Source organism: Protopterus annectens, chromosome 15.part0, assembly GCF_019279795.1.
Source record: "Protopterus annectens isolate FY-2018-M chromosome 15.part0, PAN1.0, whole genome shotgun sequence".
NCBI lineage: Eukaryota > Metazoa > Chordata > Ceratodontiformes > Protopteridae > Protopterus > Protopterus annectens.
The window spans coordinates 713,419,224-713,442,353 of NC_056749.1; positions in this window are offsets into that span (position 1 = coordinate 713,419,224).

Below are 23,130 nucleotides of genomic sequence, written 5' to 3' on the forward strand. Positions count from 1 at the left end.
ACTTTACTATTAAAGTATTCAACTGCAAGGTCTAGTTGTATGGTTTTTAATGGAGACCAGTCACAATGTTGAAGTAATAAATTGAATGTTTCTGGAGTGAAGGTTTTCTTGCTTTGGGTGTATTTGAAGAGCAAGTATGTTTGGGACTGAATTATTTTTCTAACTAGAAATGTGGGAGCATGATTGCTTAGTGAGATAGGTAGGCAGCCAGCTTGATGCCCAAGGTTAGGCTTGTTGGTTAGTATCCAGTCAAGTACTGATTGCTGTTTGTTTGTCAGTGTGGGTGGGGCTATTAATAGTTTGAGTGAAGTTGTACAGGTTAATGAAGTTAGTGGGCAGAAAGAGGAGCAGGAGAGCCAGTCAAGGTTAAAGTCATGAAGGATGATGGCTTCCTGGCTGAAAGGGAAAGCAGACCAATAGAGGAGGGACTCAGTACTGGGAAAGTTGTTTCTTGGAGGTAGGTATACGACAATAATATTAATTTTTTTTAGGGGTTAAGTTTCAGGCGTGTGACTAGTATTTCAACAGTGGGGATGACTGGTGTAGTACAGCTTAGATTTTCCACTGTAAGGGAGTCTTTGAACATAACAGCTACATCATCACCTCATTTGTTTAGTCTGTCTTGCCTTATGATGTTGTAGCCATGAGTTGTTATTTCTGAGTCTTTGATATGGGGCTTTAACCATGTTTCCGGGATAACAGCTATGTCTGGAGAATAGAGGGCCAAGGTAGTATGAAATTCAGTTATTTTGTTTAGGAAGCTTCTGAGGTTGAAATTTGTTATTAGTAGATCTGATTTGGATGGTATGGGAAGTGAAGTATATGGAGTTGATATAGGCAGATTTTGTATAGTAGTTGTAGAGGTGGAGTCTAGAAGGTCACAGTTGTTGGGGGAAGGGTGACGGTTTTAGGGCCAGGAAGCAAAATGAATGTATTTAGGGCAAATCTGGGCATGTGTTGAGTAAAATTTTATTTATTTTTATTTTATTTTACATTTGTTAACCAGGGGTGTCTGACTGAGCCGAAAAGGCCCTTTTTCAGCAGAGGCCCGGGGAGAAAAGCTCCACAAAGAAAAATTACAGACACATTTAGTTATTTAGACATAATCAGTATACACACAAATTACAAGAGACATGTTTTTACAGTGGTATGTGGCACATAAACAGTTACAGTGGAGAGAACAAACAAAAAATATGAATTTTAAAAAATAAAGGTAATTAATAGATTTGTGGTGTACAGCTGAAATTTGGAACATAGGTAGAATACATACATACAGGTACAGTACATACATTGTAGATTAGCCAGTGTTTGTGAGTAAGATTGAAAACTATTATCAAGTGGTCTAGATTTAGTATGCATATGTTATCCAATTTCACTAGCCTGGGGAGCAGTCATGGCACTGCCAACTTTGCTTGAGATGTTGCCTGATGAGGTTTTTAAAGGAGGCTTTGGATGATGTGTTTTGAATGCTAGTGGGGACAGAGTTCCATTTTTTAGCCACTGAACTACTATATAGTGCATCTCCAAAGCTTTTGTAGCTGTTGGTGACTTCTAGTAGTAGTTTGCTTGATGATCTAAGAGGCCTTTTGGCTGAGTGATGTTGTACTAGGTTTTTGAGGGCAGGACACTTATTGGGGAGGTAATAGATAGCATGACAGAGGCAGAGCTGATTGTAGGTTAGGAGGTTGGGCAGTTCAAGCCAGTGGAGCTGTCTCAAGGCAGTACAGTGATGAGTTCTATATGAGCAATTTGCAGCAAAGCGGGCAATTCTGTTATAGCAGGCTTCCATTTTGCTTAGTTCAGTTTTGTTGAGATTAGTCAGAATGGGAGATGCATAGAGTAGGGTGGATAGAAGTTGGGAGCGAGCAATGGCTGATCTTGTGTTGTTGGTATGAAATGGTTTGATACGGTAGAGTGACCCCAGTTTGGCATGTACTTTTTTAATAGTTAAGTTGAGATGACTATCAAATTTTAGGTGGGAGTCTATGGTTATTCCCAATAGCTTAGCCTGTGCTACTAGAGCAATTGGAGTAGCATTTGTGGAGTAGATAGTGAATTGACTGTTAGTGTTTTTTGTTAGAACTGGTTATAAGTATAAGCTGAGTTTTCTTTGGATTGAGAATAAGTTGGGCTTTGGTAAGGTAGTTTTCAACGTCAGAGAATGCTAGTTGAGTTGTTTGCAAGAGGGTGGGAATGTTTTGTGCAGCACAGATTAAGGTAGTGTCATCTGCATACTAAATTATAGAAGCATGCTGTGTGGAGGTATGGAGGTCATTTGTGAAGACTGTGAATAGTAGAGGTCCTAAGATAGAACCCTGTGGGACTCCTATAGTTATGGGCAGCTGAGGAGAGAGAGAATGTTCCCATTTCACAGCTTGGTACCTGTCAGTTAAGTAGCTTTGGAACCAGCTAAGAGTGGAATTTGATAGATGATATTGGTTTAGTTTGTTTAGCATGATTTGGTGTGAGACTGTGTCAAATGCTTTTGACATATCCAAAAAAAGAGTTGACACTTGTAGGCCTTCATTTTTGAGATGGGTTACTGTGTCTGTGAAGCAGAGAAGGGCTGTAGTGGTACTATAGGCAGGTCTGAAACCATGCTGAGTAGGTGACAGGATGTTGCTGTCTAGGAGATAGTTTAGCATCTGGGTATGGATGCATTTTTCTAGGATTTTGGCCAGGGGGGAGAGTAAAGTAATGGGTCTGTAGTTATTAATTTCAGTGGCGGTCCCGCCTTTATGTATGGGTGTAACATAGGATATTTTCCAGAGTTTGGGCACATAGTTTTCAACAATTGATCTGTTTATGAGAGTGGAGACTGGGATAGCAATAGCATCTGCTGTGAGTTTCAAGAAATAGCTGGGGAGTAGGTTGACTGCTGTTGATGAGGTTTTAGTTTGGACAGCATGCTTTTGATTGAAGTGGTGGAAACTGTTTTGAGGGTAAAGCTTGTATTAGTGTTATTTGTGCTGGGGGGGATAGTGAGGAAGGAACTGTCCTGTGATACTAAGGATAGAACTGAGTTCACAAAGTGGGAGTTGAATTGTGTTTCGATGGGAACTTTAGTGTCAGGGGTGGTTGGCTTGGGGGTAGCCTTTTGGGTGGATTTTAGTAGCTGGTTTACATTTTTCCAAAATTTTTGAGGGTTGTGTTGGTATTTAGTTTGTAATGTTGTGTAGTGGGATTTTTTTTGTACAGCCTAATGCATTTTTTTGCATGGTTGCACAGTTCTTGGTACTTAATTAAGTTTTATGTTTCTTTGTTTTTTTTTATAGTAAAGCCAGGCAGTGTCTCTGGACTTGAGGATTTGTTTGTTTTTTTTACTGAGCCAGGGGTTTGTAGAGGTTCTAACCTTGATTTTGCGCAATGGAGCGACAGTGTCTAGGTGTTGTAGAAATATTTTGTTGAAATATGCTACAGTCTGGTCAAGTGGGAGGGTTTTTAGGGGGGGGTCCAGTCACAGTTACAGAGTAAAGTGTTGAGGACCTCAGGAGAGAATTATTTTGTGTTTATAGTGGATATATAGTTAGTGGTTTTGCATATGCTTGTTCTACTATGTCTACATATATTATGTTGTGGTCACTTAAGGTGTCTGGGAGACTGCCTGTGTGAGGGTACAATGTGGGGTTGTTAGTTAGGACCCAGTCAATGATGGATTCCCTTTTAGATTTTTTATCACATCTAGTTGGAATTTGGACTAGCTGCTGGTAGCCATGCAGATTTATTAGATTACTTGGTGGTTCTGATATACAGGTGAACCAATCTAGGTTGAAGTCCCCCAGAATAAGGGTTTCTTGTGACTATGTGGAAGAACACTAGGATAAGAAGTCTTCAAGTCTAGCAGGTGAATTATCAGGTGGAATATAGATCACAATTGAGGTGATGACCTTTTTAGGGTGAAGTTGAAGTTGTGAGATAAGTATGTCCCAATTATTGGGGGAGGGGTAGGAGTTTGGTAATTGACAGACAGTTAAGTTGGACTTGTACAGTAAGGAAGTTCCACCCCCTTTACGAAGTGGTCTGTCTTGTCTAATGATATTGTAGTCGGTAGGGAGAATTTCTGAGTTAGCTATGTTTTTATTTAGCCAAGTTTCTGTTAAAGCAACTATGTTTGGGGAGTAGTGTGCTATTGTGGCCTGGAGTTCAGGTATTTTATATCTGATACTTCTAATATTAATATTTAGCATTAAAAGATGGTTGGTTTTGCTGCTGTTGTTGATTTGCCCAGGGATGAAGAAAGTGGGGGTGTTATGTTCTGACATTTGTGTTGGAGCAGTTTGTGTTGGACAGGATGGATTTGGGCCTAGTTTGATTTGGGCCTGGGTTGGGGTGGATATCCCCACTTATGGTGAGCCTGGAGTTAAAATGGTTATACAGATGTTGGAGTTTGGTAATGAGTGTGAGAAAGTATTGTGTTTTTTTGGAATGAGAGCATATGTGTTTAGGTCTGAATTGGTCCGTTATGTAGTTCTTGAATAACGGTGTAAAAATGAACACAAGAAAAGTATATTGGGAGTAAAAGGGGCTTAAACAAACAAAATGATTAAAATAACAAAAAATAAAGGGCACTTTAAATGAAATAAAGCAAAGCAACTGCATGTTCATAGGTTCATAAGTGTGTACTAGGTCAATGGCCCTGGAGCCTTTCCAAGCCTAGCCCATAGAAGTGCCCTGGCATCATGATGCCATAAGTGTGTTAATGTGTTTTGGCAAAGTCCTGTATTTGGGCATGACTATGACTTTGTATTGAATCAAGGGCATGACTAAAGTTATTCGAAGTATATCAGTGTGTGTAAAAGTGCTTACATTGTGTGATTACTACTGTGCATGTATTTCAAAGAGTTTGTTGTGTACAAAGTGCAACTGCTTCATGTAATCCAGTCAAAGTACAGATATTTCAAAATGTTTCTTCTGCTAGGTGTGTCTGTTCACAAAGAACCTCCATTACAGAGTGTTTCTTATACTGTAAAGAGTTGCCTAGTAAGGTATTGCCATTTTGGGGACATTTCAGTGCACTGAATTATGAGTTATTTATTAGTATTGTAAAGTTCTTGAATGTTTCTTAAAGCTACAGCATTAATAAGTGAAGGTAAATGACTGTAGCATTTCTGCCTTCATCGATAAATTTCCAAGTACAGCAGATGATGATAAACGACTTTAGCATTTTCGCCTTTACCGACAAAATTCGAAAAGCTGAGTATTTATTTCGCAAAGTTCAATAAAAGTATCAAAAAGCCCAAGAAGTTTATTTTGCAAAGTCCAGTTATTCGAAAGTACTACAAGTTTGTTTATTCGCATAATTCCAAAATGTCCAAAGAAAGGTATAAGTTCAGAGTACAAAGGCATTGAAGAGTTACTGGCATTAATTCTGGCACATGTGCATGTGTGCATATTTATGCTTATTTACAAACCCCTTCGCTGGCATGTGCTAATATGGCAGAAGGATTTCAAAAACCCCCACTACTTGTATTTGATCAGACTATTGCAGAGAGCTGGAGAATATCTGAACAAGAGTATGATATTTTCATACAAGCAGCTTATGCAGATAGAGATGCACACATGAGGGCATTCATTTTGCTAAACTTAGTTGGGTCAGAGGCCATAGAAAAGAGCATTCATTTGTGTATGCACCAGCAGTATATGAAGGAGAAGGTGCAGAGCACCATATTGTTGTACAAGCTGAATCAAGAGAAGACCCTAAATGTTTGAAGTGCAAGTTCAGAGAAATGTGTAACCCCCAAATGAATATTACATTAGAGAGGCATTTGTTTTACACAAGAGATCAGAAGCCATGGGAAACATTTGCAGCTTATATAACTGATGAGAAACAAAGCTATGATGTATCAGTTTGGTAATCAAAACATGAACTGATAAAGGACAGACTTGCATGTAGTATTACCAGTGCTGCTGTGAGAAAGATTGTACTTTGTGAAAGTGATTTAACATTCAGCAAAACCATAGAGATTTGTCAGATCCATGAGTTGGCAGAAAAACACACAAGTATGCTTGCGAGTGACAAGAGCATGGTTTCAGTTGGTTCCAGAGTGCATGTAGATAGTATGCAACACGTGACAAACAAGAGCAGGCCTAAGCACGTGGCAGCCACAGGATTGCAAAAGAAGGTGTGCAGCTTTCCAGAAAGTTCTAAGAAAGGTGTAAGCTCCAACACCAGCTCAGTGCAACACAGGCAAGTTTTTTTATTGGTGGATTATGAGCCAATTGGTATTTTTTGTGGTGTATTTAAATGACGTTGAAATGTGCAATTGATGTATTCTGATGAAGTCCCCATTGTGTCAGGGACGATAGCGCTCAATACTTGTTTGTTTTTTTGAGATTGAAGTGGATTTTGGCCTATTTGACTCTGCGTGGAGTGTGTTGATTTCCTTTTTTTGAGGTTTTGTTCAAAGGCAAGTTTCATCAAAACCCAAATCTATCTTTATTGTCAACTGTTGTCATTGTTGTACAAATCATGAGTCTAGAAGAAAGAATTGCTTAGCATATGGTCAGCAATATCACAAGTGTAAAAAATGTAATCATTTCCAAAAGTTATGCAGATCAAGCAAGCTTCACACAGTTGCAAATAAAGGTCACACAAAAAAGCAAGTTGATCAAGTAGAGCCAAAACAGTCAGCTTTCTATGTGGATGGTGAATCAGTGCTTGGTGAAAGAGTTCATGCAGTAAACTTGGTAACAAGAAGTGAAGTATTTTGTACTTTCCGGATTAATGGAAATCCACAGAGCTCAAAGCAGACACTGGCTCAAAGGGTAATGTTATATCAGCGGGTACATTTGCAGGAGTGAGAACTAAAGAACAACTCAATGTAACCAGTAGTGCGAGACTTGATTCGTATAGAGGTGAAGAAATTTAAACCGAAGTTTCAGTGATATTTTTAAGTTATTTGACTGAGAGTTGTTACAACTTGTTATTCTATGTAGTCTGAAAACCAGTGAAATATTTATTGGGTCTTAAAGATAGTTTGAGAATGAATCTACTTTCTTTTGCCAATGAAGTTCATCATGTAAGTGCAATTCTGAGTTCCAGTTTTTCAGAAGCCTTTTTCTCAGAGTATGCTGACATTTTCAATGACAAATTAGGCAAACTTCCAGTTATGTATTCTATGTAGTTAGACCCAGAAATCATTCCAGTAGTCAGACCAGCAAGAAGAGTTCCACTAGTGATGCAAGGTAAAATTAAAGCTCAGTTGGATTGAATGGTGCAGCAAGGTCTGATTTCTCCAGTCGAAGAACCAACAGAATGGGTGTTGTCCATGGTAGCCGCTCGCAAAAAAGGCTCAGACAAAATCAAAATATACATTGACCCAAGAGATCTGAACAAAGAATTAAAAAGACTATTTCATCCAATGTGCACAGTCAAAGAGGTTGCAGCTCTAATACTGAATGCCACTGTATTTTCTGTTTTGGATGCAAACAGTTCATTTTTGGCGAGTGATGCTGGATCGCAAATTCTCATTTCTAACTAGTTTTGGTACTCCATTTGGTAGATATAGATGCCTAAGGATGCCATTTGGAATAAATTCTGCAAGTGAAGTTTTTCAGCATGCAATGGCGCAAATTTTTTTTCTGGTTATCCATATGCCATAATAGTAGACAATCTGTTCGTTGGAGGTAATGGTGAAGCAGAGCATGACAGAAACCTAAAGAAATTGTAGACAGAGCATGTGAAGTGAACTTAAAGCTCAATCCTCTGAAGTGCAAATTCAGACTTCCAGAAGTTACATACGTAGGTCATTTGTTTACAAGTACAGGCTTAAGACCTGACCTGACCAAGCAAGCAGCTATTCTAAAGATTTCAGTGCCAGATAGTGGTCAAAGTTTGAACATTTTCTGAGCATTTTCATCTATTTAGGCAAATTTATGCCAGACTTCAGTGACTTGACAGCATCTTTAAGAGAGCTCTGCAAAAATGTTGCATGGTCATGGTTAGAACATCATCAAAAGATATTTGAAGATCTTAAGCAGAAAATTGCAACTCCCTATATTAAGATACTATGATGTGAACAGACTAGTTATTCTTTCTTGTGATGCTTCAAAGTTTGGTTTAGGTGCAGTTATACTTCAGGATGGCAGACCAGTAGCCTATGCATCTAGGACACGAATGCAAACCGAGATGCAATATGCTCAAACTGAGAAAGAACTGCTGGCTACAATATTTTCATACTCAAGTTTCATGTTATATTTATGGTCGAGCTATTCAAACTGAAACCGATCATCATCCTTTAGTTACTATTCTAAAGAAGCCTATGCATTCTGCTCCAGCGAGGTAACAAAGAACGATGCTCAAATTGCAAACGTACAATTTCAAATTGGTCTACGCTAAAGGTAAATGTGGCTGATATGTTATCCAGATCTCCAAGACTTACAACAGAGCAGCTTGATGCAGAGACTTTTGACTTTAATGTGATGTCAGTGCCTAATTTTTCCACCACTAGACTTAATGAGTTAAGAGATCACACTCAGACTGAAACAATTTCAGAGAAGCTGACTCATATTAATGTAGGATGGCCATCAAAGCAATCTAGTGAATCACCTGAAGTGCAAGCATATTTTCCTTACAGAGATGAATTGTTGATGGAAGAGGGCATTATTTTCAAAGGTCCTAAAATTGTTGTTCCTGTTTCCTCACAACAAGAATACATCCATATTTTACATCGTAGTCACCCAGGAACTACATCAACTAAGAGAAGAGCATGAGAATTAATATGTTGGCCTTCATTATCAAAAGACATTGAGAACGTTATTTCTACCTGTTCAGTATGCAATATTATTGTACCTCATTGTATTTGCTAAGAACTGCTTTAGCTAAGTCCAGTTCCTGAACTACCTTGGTTTATTGTCACAACTGATATCCTTGAGTGGAACAATCAATACTACTTAGTTCTGGTAGACTGTTATTCAGATTGGTTCGAAATTGATCCACTACCAAACATAACCTCAACATCTGTTATTACTAAGTTGAAATGTCATTTTTCAGTTCATGGTTGTAAACACAAGCTTTTTTTTGACAACGGTACTCAATTTACTAGCCAGTTGTTTCAGAAATTTGCAAAAGAATGGGACTCTGCACGTCACTAGTAGTCCTGAATATCCTCAATCCAGTGGTTTAGCTGAAAGAGCAGTACAGAGTGCAAAGCAATTACTTGAAAGGTCAAAGCACTACAATACAAATATATTCTTGAATTTGCTTGATCTCAGAAACATACCTCATGATGATATTCTTGGCTCACCTGCTCAAAGGTTACTTTCCAGGCAAACTAGAACTATGCTACCTATTTCATCCAGTCTGTTGCAGCCTAAGTCGAAGACCACTAAAACTATCAAGGCTCAATTGTTTAAGAAGTGTAATATCCAGAAATCTAGTTATGACCGATCGAGCAACCTATTTCTTCCGTTGACGGAAGGAGAGATGGCACGAATTCAAACAACAAAAGGTTTTGATCGAATAGGGAAAATTACAGACATTTGTGCTGAGCCAAGGTCTTACTTCGTAAATTCTGAAGGAATGGAATACAGGAGGAATCTCAAACATCTTCTTCCTGTACAAGAACCATCACCATCATTGCAATTACAACATTGTATCTGTAATACAAACTCTCAATCATAGAATGAGTCAGACACTGTTTCCAGACCAGAATGTGTCCAAAAGTCTGACTCTGTTCCAGAAAGTGATTTGAACATTCCACAGATCAACCATTTTGCAGAAACTGTCCCAGTTGCTGAATCAAATTCCCAATTTTATGTAACACGATATGGACGAATATCTAAACCAAGTGTGAAATATGCAGCAACGTGGACTTGACTGTACATACCATTGTGTTTAGTATTGTATAATACATGTTTATGGATTACCTGTGATTTCTGCATGCTAAACAGTCTCATAACAATTGTATGGTCTATGCCTCAAAGAGGGAGGATGTAGATCAGAGTGTGAAGTGTGTGTGCTTGTGTCTTTAAGAAGCATGCGAGGCTGTATGTCCATGTATATAACCCGCACACGTGCACAACCATAGTGCCATTTTGTAGAAGCAGTTAAGGAGTAAGCATGCATGATCGTAGTCATTAATTATATATGTTACTTAAGTTAGAGTCAAGAGTCAACAGTAGTAATGTGTTTGTATGTAATAAAGGTGCTTAAACAGAACCCACAAAGACTCGTTTATTCATGTCCCAACCTGAAATTTACAGCACATTTATAACACTCCCTGTTTATTTCATTTTTAAGGCAATCAGAACATTTATGCCGGAGTAAGATTTTTTTCCGTTTTTTTCTGTAGCACTGTATTCCCAGTACACAAATACATCTTTGAACCCCTGCTAACATGCATACTTTTAAATATTTCTGAAATAAAGAGTTCTAGGATGAGCTGTTGAGTCTGAGTGTTTACCACTAATATTTATTCTTTCATTACTTCAATCATCTTTTGGCATCCACGTTATGAAATTCAGGTTTATGGGAGGTGTGAGCATGTCCAAACACTCAATAGGTGTATGAAATTCAGGTTTATGGGAGGTGTGAGCATGTCCAAACACTCAATAGGTGTAAGGCACATAACCTTGAAAACAATGTTCATCCATTGCATTGCACCCACACTCACACACACACACACACACACACACACACACACACACACACACACACACACACACACACACACACACACACACACACACACAAATATACATTTCACAAACAACTATGGATAATTTTATAGAAACACAGATTCACCTCCAGCCTGTATTTGTTATAAAGGATGGATACGGAGCACCTGATGGAGGCCTGAAGACTATACTCAGAAGGTATCCAGCAATGGTAATCCTATGGCTTGTAAAGGCTCCAGGGCCATTAGCCAAGTACACACCTATGAACCTATGAAGCAAACTTAAAATGCAAGCTGTTTTGAGCTGCAAAGATACATTTTTTCCATTGTGCTACCTGTGACATTAAAAATTCACAGGATATTTCTTTGGTGTATAAACTGTTCTTTAGTGAAATTACTGTTTTGACAAGCTTGCCCACTTTTCATTTTATTCTCCCACCTAATATAATGTACATTATGGTCCTGGCTGGGCAGCCAACAGTGGAGGGACGCGACAAAATGTCACCAGTGATATCTTGTATTTGGTCCATACATTGATAAAGCAAAATTTTACGAGTGTGCAGAGGAGATTTGTCTTTTATCACCTTTCATGATCATTCAGCCCTCACAAATAGCTCTTCATCAACTCAGAATGTCTGCTGACTTGTATCTAAAGTTGGACAATATGTTCTGTGCTTAATAAATATTGTTGAAATTAAAATAAATAAATAAATGGACAATCTGAATGTCATAGAAAGAGAAAAATGGTAAAAGTACATTATCTAAGAGCGCAGTTACCGATAATGAGATAAATACATCGTAAAACCACAGTATTTAAAACCACTAAGATGGAAAACGAAAACTAAATACATCGTAAAACCACAGTATTTAAAACCACTAAGATGGAAAATGAAAACTAAATACATTGTAAAACCACAGTATTTAAAACCACTAAGATGGAAAACGAAAAATAAATACATCGTAAAACCACAGTATTTAAAACCACTCGTCATCATATACATGCACTATGGCAACAACAATAACACAAACACACAAACAATATTAATCACTATCGTCATCATATACATGCACTATGGCAACAACAATAACACAACAACCATAACACAAATAACATTAATCACTATTGTCGTCATATACATGCACTATGGCAACAACAATAACACAAATAACATTAATCACCATCATCATCATATACATGTACTATGGCAACAACAATAACACAAATAATATTAATCACCATCGTCATCATATACATGCACTATGGCAGCAACAATAACAAAATAATATTAATCATCAACATCATATACATGCACTATGGCAACAACAATAACACAAATAACATTAATCACCATCGTCATCATATACATGAACTATGGCAACAACAATAACACAACAACATTAACACAAATAATGTTAATCCCTATCATCATATACATGCACTATGACAACAACCATAACACAAATAACATTAATCACCATCGTCATCTTATACATGCACTATGGCAACAACAATAACACAAATAATATTAATCACTATCGTCATCATATACATGCACTATGGCAACAACAATAACACAAATAACATTAATCACCATCGTCATCATATACTTGCACTAAGGCAACAACAATAACACAAATAACATTAATCACCATCGTCATCATATACATCAACTATGGCAACAACAATAACGCAACAACATTAACACAAATAATGTTAATCCCTATCATCATCATATACATGCACTATGGCAACAACAATAACATAAATGACATTAATCACCATTGTCATCATATGCATGCACTATGGCAACAACGTTAACACAAATAATATTAATCACTACCTTCATCATATACATGCACTATGGCAACAACAATAACACAAATAACATTAATCACTATCATCATCATATACATGCACTATGGCAACAACAATAACACATATAACATTAATCACCATGGTCATCATATACATGCACTATGGCAACAACGATAACACAAATAACATTAATCACTATCGTCATCATATACATGCACTATGGCAACAACAATAATGCAACAGCAATAACACAAATAACATTAATTACCATTGTCATCATATACATGCACTATGGCAACAACAATAACACATATAACATTAATCACTATCATCATCATATACATGCACTATGGCAACAACAATAACACATATAACATTAATCACCATGGTCATCATATACATGCACTATGGCAACAACCATAACACAAATAATATTAATCACTATCGTCATCATATACATGCACTATGGCAACAACAATAATGCAACAACAATAACAGAAATAACATTAATCACCATCGTCATCATATACATGCACTATGGCAACAACATTAACACAAATAATATTAATCACTACCTTCATCATATATATGCACTATGGCAACAACAATAACACAAATAACATTAATCACTATCATCATCATATACATGCACTATGGCAACAACAATAACACATATAACATTAATCACCATGGTCATCATATACATGCACTATGGCAACAACCATAACACAAATAACATTAATCACTATTGTCATCATATACATGCACTATGGCAACAACAATAATGCAACAGCAATAACACAAATAACATTAATTACCATCGTCATCATATACATGCACTATGGCAACAACAATAACACAAATAACATTAATCACTACCGTCATCATATACATGCACTATGGCAACAACAATAACACAACAACCATAACACAAATAACATTATCACCATCATCATCATATGCATGCACTATGGCAACAACAATAACACATATAACATTAATCACCATCGTCATCATATACATGCACTCTGGCAACAACAATAATGCAACAACAATAACACAAATAACATTATTCACCATCGTCATCATATACATGCACTATGGCAACAACAATAACACAAATAGCATTAATCACTATCGTCATCATATACATGCACTATGGCAACAACAATAACACAACAACCATAACAAAAATAACATTAATCACCATCGTCATCATATGCATGCACTATGGCAACAACAATAACACAACAACCATAACACAAATAACATTAATCACCATCGTCATCATATACATGCACTATGGCAACAACCATAACACAAATAACATTAATCACCATCGTAATCATATATATGCACTATGGCAACAACAATAACACAAATAATATTAATCACTATCTTCATCATATACATGCACTATGGCAACAATATTAACACAAACAACATTAATCACCATTGTCATCATATATATGCACTATGGAAACAACCATAACACAAATAATATTAATCACTATCTTCATCATATACATGGACTATGGCAACAATATTAACACAAATGACATTAATCACCATTGTAATCATATATGGGTGCTATCGATTTTAACACTGCATGCACTATGGCAACAACAATAACACAAATAATATTAATCACCATTGTCATCATATATATGCACTATGGAAACAACCATAACACAAATAACATTAATCACCATCGTAATCATATATGGGTGCTATCGATTTTAACACTGCATGCACTATGGCAACAACAATAACACAACAGCAATAACACAAATAATTTTAATCACTATCGTCATCATATACATGCACTTTGGCAACAACCATAACACAAATAACATTAATCACCATCGTCATCATATATGGGTGCTATCGATTTTAACACTGCATGCACTATGGCAACAACAATAACACAACAACAACAACAATAACACAAATAATATTAATCACTATCGTCATCATATACATGCACTATGGCAACAACCATAACACAAATAACATTAATCACCATCGTCATCATAAACATGCACTATGGCAACAACCCTAACACAAATAACATTAATCACCATCGTCATCATATATGGGTGCTATCGATTTTAACACTGCATGCACTATGGCAACAACAATAACACAAATAATATTAATCACTATCGTCATCATATATGGGTGCTATCGATTTTAACACTGCATGCACTATGGCAACAACAATAACACAAATAACATTAATCACCATCATCATCATATATGGGTGCTATCGATTTTAACACTGCATGCACTATGGCAACAACAATAACACAAATAATATTAATCACTATCGTCATCATATATGGGTGCTATCGATTTTAACACTGCATGCACTATGGCAACAACAATAACACAACAACCATAACACAGAGAACATTAATCACTATCATCATCATATACATGCACTATGGCAACAACCATAACACAAATAACACTAATCACCATCATCATCATATACATGCACTATGGCAACAACAATAACACAAATAATATTAATCACTATCGTCATCATATACATGCACTATGGCAACAACAATAACAAAATAATATTAATCACTATCGTCATCATATATGGGTGATATCAATTTTAACACTGCATGCACTATGGCAACAACAAGAACACAACAACCATAACACAAATAACATTAATCACTATCATCATCATATACATGTACTATGGCAACAACCATAACACAACAACCATAACACAAATAACATTAATCACCATCGTCATCATAAACATGCACTATGGCAACAACCCTAACACAAATAACATTAATCACCATCGTCATCATAAACATGCACTATGGCAACAACCCTAACACAAATAACATTAATCACCATCGTCATCATATATGGGTGCTATCGATTTTAACACTGCATGCACTATGGCAACAACAATAACACAAATAATATTAATCACTATCGTCATCATATATGGGTGCTATCGATTTTAACACTGCATGCACTATGGCAACAACAATAACACAAATAACATTAATCACCATCGTCATCATATATGGGTGCTATCGATTTTAACACTGCATGCACTATGGCAACAACAATAACACAAATAATATTAATCACTATTGTCATCATATATGGGTGCTATCGATTTTAACACTGCATGCACTATGGCAACAACAATAACACAACAACCATAACACAGAGAACATTAATCACTATCATCATCATATACATACACTATGGCAACAACCATAACACAAATAACATTAATCACCATCATCATCATATACATGCACTATGGCAACAACAATAACATAAATAATATTAATCACTATCGTCATCATATACATGCACTATTGCAACAACAATAACAAAATAATATTAATCACTATCGTCATCATATATGGGTGATATCAGTTTTAACACTGCATGCACTATGGCAACAACAAGAATAACATTAATCACTATTGTCATCATATACATGTACTATGGCAACAACCATAACACAAATAACATTAATCACCATCGTCATCATATACATGCACTATGGCAACAACAATAACGCAACAACAATAACATAAATAACATTAATCACTATCGTCATCATATATGGGTGCTGTCGATTTTGTTACACATTCCTTTTGTTGCATACATAAGTTCATAAGTTCATAGGTTGTTACTCGGCTAATGACCACTACAGCCCTTATTAGCCTAGCCATACTCTCCAAACCATTTGGATCACAAGTATCAAATTATGCTATAGTTGAGTTATGGATCATTAACTGTAACATCATTTGTAGTTATTTCCTTTGTTCAAGGTTGAGTGACTATGAAGGGGGCATATTTGCAAGGAGGTAACTAAGGATTTCTAGAGTTGGTTAGTTAGGATAATACTTTTCTTATTGATGCCCTCTGTCCATAAGGGACATGGATGCCAGATTGGAGGGGGGGGGTTATGGTTTCCCATCCAATTATCAAGACTTCATTTGAAAAGGGTCAGGGTTGAACTTGATTTTACTTGGATGGGGAGAATACTTCATAGAGTGGGGATCCTTTGGGATACATATCTGTCTCTTCAGTACATTCTGTTTTTGCCACAAGTGAAGTTCATTTCCCTGAATCTTGTGTTTCTGTTGTTTGTTTTATGCATGTGCAATAGTTCCATAAGGACTGGATCTAAGGAAGCCCTGCAAGCCAGGCAAATATCCCTTCTTAGCAGTCTGTAGCAGAATTAATACAGAGACAGAGCCGGTATGTGATCAGTGTAGGACAGGGTATTCATTCCCTGAGTTCTTATGGTGAGAAACCTTTGTGGGTGGTCCAGCTGTTGGAAGTCTGGAAAGTTACACACCGAAGAGTGCATTGTATTCAAAGTTAGGTTGGCTAAGGGCCAGGTAGAGTGATATTACAACTTCCTGGGACTTGCATGCATTACCATTACCTATAAGCTGTGTGACATAGAATGATTTTCTCACTGTCTCAATTATGTGTTAGTCAAAGGCCAGATTGCTGGCTACATATGTTCTAGATCCCTTACTGCTTGGTCGACTGTTATGGGTGTTTTAGCTTGGGTTGACAGTTACAAAATGGGCATCATAATGCATTTGCTGGCATTAAGATTTAGGCTACAGCTTTGGCATTAGTCATTTTTCTGTTTTAAATACTCTTGCAAGATGCTGTTTTCTTGGAGGCGAAACTCTATAATAGCTCCCAATTTAAAGTCATTTTCAAACCTTATGAGACACAGGCCTTGAACTGTAGCTTTGACTTCTGAGAAGTAGATGCCAGGCAGAAGCAGACCCAGTATGGAACCCTAGGGTACTCTGGCAGTGAATGGTTTCTTAGTGGAGGCGGTCGCACTGATCCTAACTTCATGGGTCCTGTCTGTGAAGTAGCCAGCAATCCAGTGCGTTATGTAGGGATTTATGCCTAGATCAGAGAGCTTGTCAACAATGCCTGAGTGAGATAATGTATTGAATGTCTTGTATAGGTCAAGATGCCTGAGTGAGATAATGTATTGAATGTCTTGTATAGGTCAAGATGCCTGAGTGAGATAATGTATTGAATGTCTTGTATAGGTCAAGATGCCTGAGTGAGATAATGTATTGAATGTCTTGTATAGGTCAAGATGCCTGAGTGAGATAATGTATTGAATGTCTTGTATAGGTCAAGATGCCTGAGTGAGATAAGGTATTGAATGTCTTGTATAGGTCAACAATGCCTGAGTGAGATAAGGTATTGAATGTCTTGTATAGGTCAAGATGCCTGAGTGAGATAATGTATTGAATGTCTTGTATAGGTCAAGATGCCTGAGTGAGATAATGTATTGAATGTCTTGTATAGGTCAAGATGCCTGAGTGAGATAAGGTATTGAATGTCTTGTATAGGTCAAGATGCCTGAGTGAGATAAGGTATTGAATGTCTTGTATAGGTCAAGATGCCTGAGTGAGATAATGTATTGAATGTCTTGTATAGGTCAAGATGCCTGAGTGAGATAATGTATTGAATGTCTTGTATAGGTCAAGATGCCTGAGTGAGATAATGTATTGAATGTCTTGTATAGGTCAAGATGCCTGAGTGAGATAATGTATTGAATGTCTTGTATAGGTCAAGATGCCTGAGTGAGATAAGGTATTGAATGTCTTGTATAGGTCAACAATGCCTGAGTGAGATAAGGTATTGAATGTCTTGTATAGGTCAAGATGCCTGAGTGAGATAATGTATTGAATGTCTTGTATAGGTCAAGATGCCTGAGTGAGATAATGTATTGAATGTCTTGTATAGGTCAAGATGCCTGAGTGAGATAAGGTATTGAATGTCTTGTATAGGTCAAGATGCCTGAGTGAGATAAGGTATTGAATGTCTTGTATAGGTCAAGATGCCTGAGTGAGATAATGTATTGAATGTCTTGTATAGGTCAAGATGCCTGAGTGAGATAATGTATTGAATGTCTTGTATAGGTCAAGATGCCTGAGTGAGATAATGTATTGAATGTCTTGTATAGGTCAAGATGCCTGAGTGAGATAAGGTATTGAATGTCTTGTATAGGTCAAGATGCCTGAGTGAGATAAGGTATTGAATGTCTTGTATAGGTCAAGATGCCTGAGTGAGATAATGTATTGAATGTCTTGTAGGGTCAAAGATGCCTGAGTGAGATAATGTATTGAATGTCTTGTATAGGTCAAGATGCCTGAGTGAGATAATGTATTGAATGTCTTGTATAGGTCAAGATGCCTGAGTGAGATAATGTATTGAATGTCTTGTATAGGTCAAGATGCCTGAGTGAGATAAGGTATTGAATGTCTTGTATAGGTCAAGATGCCTGAGTGAGATAAGGTATTGAATGTCTTGTATAGGTCAAGATGCCTGAGTGAGATAAGGTATTGAATGTCTTGTATAGGTCAAGATGCCTGAGTGAGATAATGTATTGAATGTCTTGTATAGGTCAAGATGCCTGAGTGAGATAAGGTATTGAATGTCTTGTATAGGTCAAGATGCCTGAGTGAGATAAGGTATTGAATGTCTTGTATAGGTCAAGATGCCTGAGTGAGATAAGGTATTGAATGTCTTGTATAGGTCAAGATGCCTGAGTGAGATAAGGTATTGAATGTCTTGTATAGGTCAAGATGCCTGAGTGAGATAAGGTATTGAATGTCTTGTATAGGTCAAGATGCCTGAGTGAGATAATGTATTGAATGTCTTGTATAGGTCAAGATGCCTGAGTGAGATAATGTATTGAATGTCTTGTATAGGTCAAGATGCCTGAGTGAGATAAGGTATTGAATGTCTTGTATAGGTCAAGATGCCTGGAGTGAGATAATGTATTGAATGTCTTGTATAGGTCAAGATGCCTGAGTGAGATAATGTATTGAATGTCTTGTATAGGTCAAGATGCCTGAGTGAGATAATGTATTGAATGTCTTGTATAGGTCAAGATGCCTGAGTGAGATAATGTATTGAATGTCTTGTATAGGTCAAGATGCCTGAGTGAGATAATGTATTGAATGTCTTGTATAGGTCAAGATGCCTGAGTGAGATAATGTATTGAATGTCTTGTATAGGTCAAGATGCCTGAGTGAGATAATGTATTGAATGTCTTGTATAGGTCAAGATGCCTGAGTGAGATAATGTATTGAATGTCTTGTATAGGTCAAGATGCCTGAGTGAGATAATGTATTGAATGTCTTGTATAGGTCAAGATGCCTGAGTGAGATAATGTATTGAATGTCTTGTATAGGTCAAGATGCCTGAGTGAGATAATGTATTGAATGTCTTGTATAGGTCAAGATGCCTGAGTGAGATAATGTATTGAATGTCTTGTATAGGTCAAGATGCCTGAGTGAGATAATGTATTGAATGTCTTGTATAGGTCAAGATGCCTGAGTGAGATAATGTATTGAATGTCTTGTATAGGTCAAGATGCCTGAGTGAGATAATGTATTGAATGTCTTGTATAGGTCAAGATGCCTGAGTGAGATAATGTATTGAATGTCTTGTATAGGTCAAGATGCCTGAGTGAGATAATGTATTGAATGTCTTGTATAGGTCAAGATGCCTGAGTGAGATAATGTATTGAATGTCTTGTATAGGTCAAGATGCCTGAGTGAGATAATGTATTGAATGTCTTGTATAGGTCAAGATGCCTGAGTGAGATAATGTATTGAATGTCTTGTATAGGTCAAGATGCCTGAGTGAGATAATGTATTGAATGTCTTGTATAGGTCAAGATGCCTGAGTGAGATAATGTATTGAATGTCTTGTATAGGTCAAGATGCCTGAGTGAGATAATGTATTGAATGTCTTGTATAGGTCAAGATGCCTGAGTGAGATAATGTATTGAATGTCTTGTATAGGTCAAGATGCCTGAGTGAGATAAGGTATTGAATGTCTTGTATAGGTCAAGATGCCTGAGTGAGATAATGTATTGAATGTCTTGTATAGGTCAAGATGCCTGAGTGAGATAAGGTATTGAATGTCTTGTATAGGTCAAGATGCCTGAGTGAGATAATGTATTGAATGTCTTGTATAGGTCAAGATGCCTGAGTGAGATAATGTATTGAATGTCTTGTATAGGTCAAGATGCCTGAGTGAGATAATGTATTGAATGTCTTGTATAGGTCAAGATGCCTGAGTGAGATAATGTATTGAATGTCTTGTATAGGTCAAGATGCCTGAGTGAGATAATGTATTGAATGTCTTGTATAGGTCAAGATGCCTGAGTGAGATAATGTATTGAATGTCTTGTATAGGTCAAGATGCCTGAGTGAGATAATGTATTGAATGTCTTGTATAGGTCAAGATGCCTGAGTGAGATAAGGTATTGAATGTCTTGTATAGGTCAAGATGCCTGAGTGAGATAAGGTATTGAATGTCTTGTATAGGTCAAGATGCCTGAGTGAGATAAGGTATTGAATGTCTTGTATAGGTCAAGATGCCTGAGTGAGATAATGTATTGAATGTCTTGTATAGGTCAAGATGCCTGAGTGAGATAATGTATTGAATGTCTTGTATAGGTCAAGATGCCTGAGTGAGATAATGTATTGAATGTCTTGTATAGGTCAAGATGCCTGAGTGAGATAAGGTATTGAATGTCTTGTATAGGTCAAGATGCCTGAGTGAGATAAGGTATTGAATGTCTTGTATAGGTCAAGATGCCTGAGTGAGATAAGGTATTGAATGTCTTGTATAGGTCAAGATGCCTGAGTGAGATAATGTATTGAATGTCTTGTATAGGTCAAGATGCCTGAGTGAGATAATGTATTGAATGTCTTGTATAGGTCAAGATGCCTGAGTGAGATAATGTATTGAATGTCTTGTATAGGTCAAGATGCCTGAGTGAGATAATGTATTGAATGTCTTGTATAGGTCAAGATGCCTGAGTGAGATAAGGTATTGAATGTCTTGTATAGGTCAAGATGCCTGAGTGAGATAAGGTATTGAATGTCTTGTATAGGTCAAGATGCCTGAGTGAGATAAGGTATTGAATGTCTTGTATAGGTCAAGATGCCTGAGTGAGATAATGTATTGAATGTCTTGTATAGGTCAAGATGCCTGAGTGAGATAATGTATTGAATGTCTTGTATAGGTCAAGATGCCTGAGTGAGATAATGTATTGAATGTCTTGTATAGGTCAAGATGCCTGAGTGAGATAATGTATTGAATGTCTTGTATAGGTCAAGATGCCTGAGTGAGATAAGGTATTGAATGTCTTGTATAGGTCAAGATGCCTGAGTGAGATAATGTATTGAATGTCTTGTATAGGTCAAGATGCCTGAGTGAGATAATGTATTGAATGTCTTGTATAGGTCAAGATGCCTGAGTGAGATAATGTATTGAATGTCTTGTATAGGTCAAGATGCCTGAGTGAGATAATGTATTGAATGTCTTGTATAGGTCAAGATGCCTGAGTGAGATAATGTATTGAATGTCTTGTATAGGTCAAGATGCCTGAGTGAGATAAGGTATTGAATGTCTTGTATAGGTCAAGATGCCTGAGTGAGATAATGTATTGAATGTCTTGTATAGGTCAAGATGCCTGAGTGAGATAATGTATTGAATGTCTTGTATAGGTCAAGATGCCTGAGTGAGATAATGTATTGAATGTCTTGTATAGGTCAAGATGCCTGAGTGAGATAATGTATTGAATGTCTTGTATAGGTCAAGATGCCTGAGTGAGATAATGTATTGAATGTCTTGTATAGGTCAAGATGCCTGAGTGAGATAATGTATTGAATGTCTTGTATAGGTCAAGATGCCTGAGTGAGATAATGTATTGAATGTCTTGTATAGGTCAAGATGCCTGAGTGAGATAATGTATTGAATGTCTTGTATAGGTCAAGATGCCTGAGTGAGATAATGTATTGAATGTCTTGTATAGGTCAAGATGCCTGAGTGAGATAATGTATTGAATGTCTTGTATAGGTCAAGATGCCTGAGTGAGATAATGTATTGAATGTCTTGTATAGGTCAAGATGCCTGAGTGAGATAATGTATTGAATGTCTTGTATAGGTCAAGATGCCTGAGTGAGATAAGGTATTGAATGTCTTGTATAGGTCAAGATGCCTGAGTGAGATAAGGTATTGAATGTCTTGTATAGGTCAAGATGCCTGAGTGAGATAATGTATTGAATGTCTTGTATAGGTCAAGATGCCTGAGTGAGATAATGTATTGAATGTCTTGTATAGGTCAAGATGCCTGAGTGAGATAATGTATTGAATGTCTTGTATAGGTCAAGATGCCTGAGTGAGATAATGTATTGAATGTCTTGTATAGGTCAAGATGCCTGAGTGAGATAATGTATTGAATGTCTTGTATAGGTCAAGATGCCTGAGTGAGATAATGTATTGAATGTCTTGTATAGGTCAAGATGCCTGAGTGAGATAAGGTATTGAATGTCTTGTATAGGTCAAGATGCCTGAGTGAGATAAGGTATTGAATGTCTTGTATAGGTCAAGATGCCTGAGTGAGATAAGGTATTGAATGTCTTGTATAGGTCAAGATGCCTGAGTGAGATAATGTATTGAATGTCTTGTATAGGTCAAGATGCCTGAGTGAGATAATGTATTGAATGTCTTGTATAGGTCAAGATGCCTGAGTGAGATAATGTATTGAATGTCTTGTATAGGTCAAGATGCCTGAGTGAGATAAGGTATTGAATGTCTTGTATAGGTCAAGATGCCTGAGTGAGATAA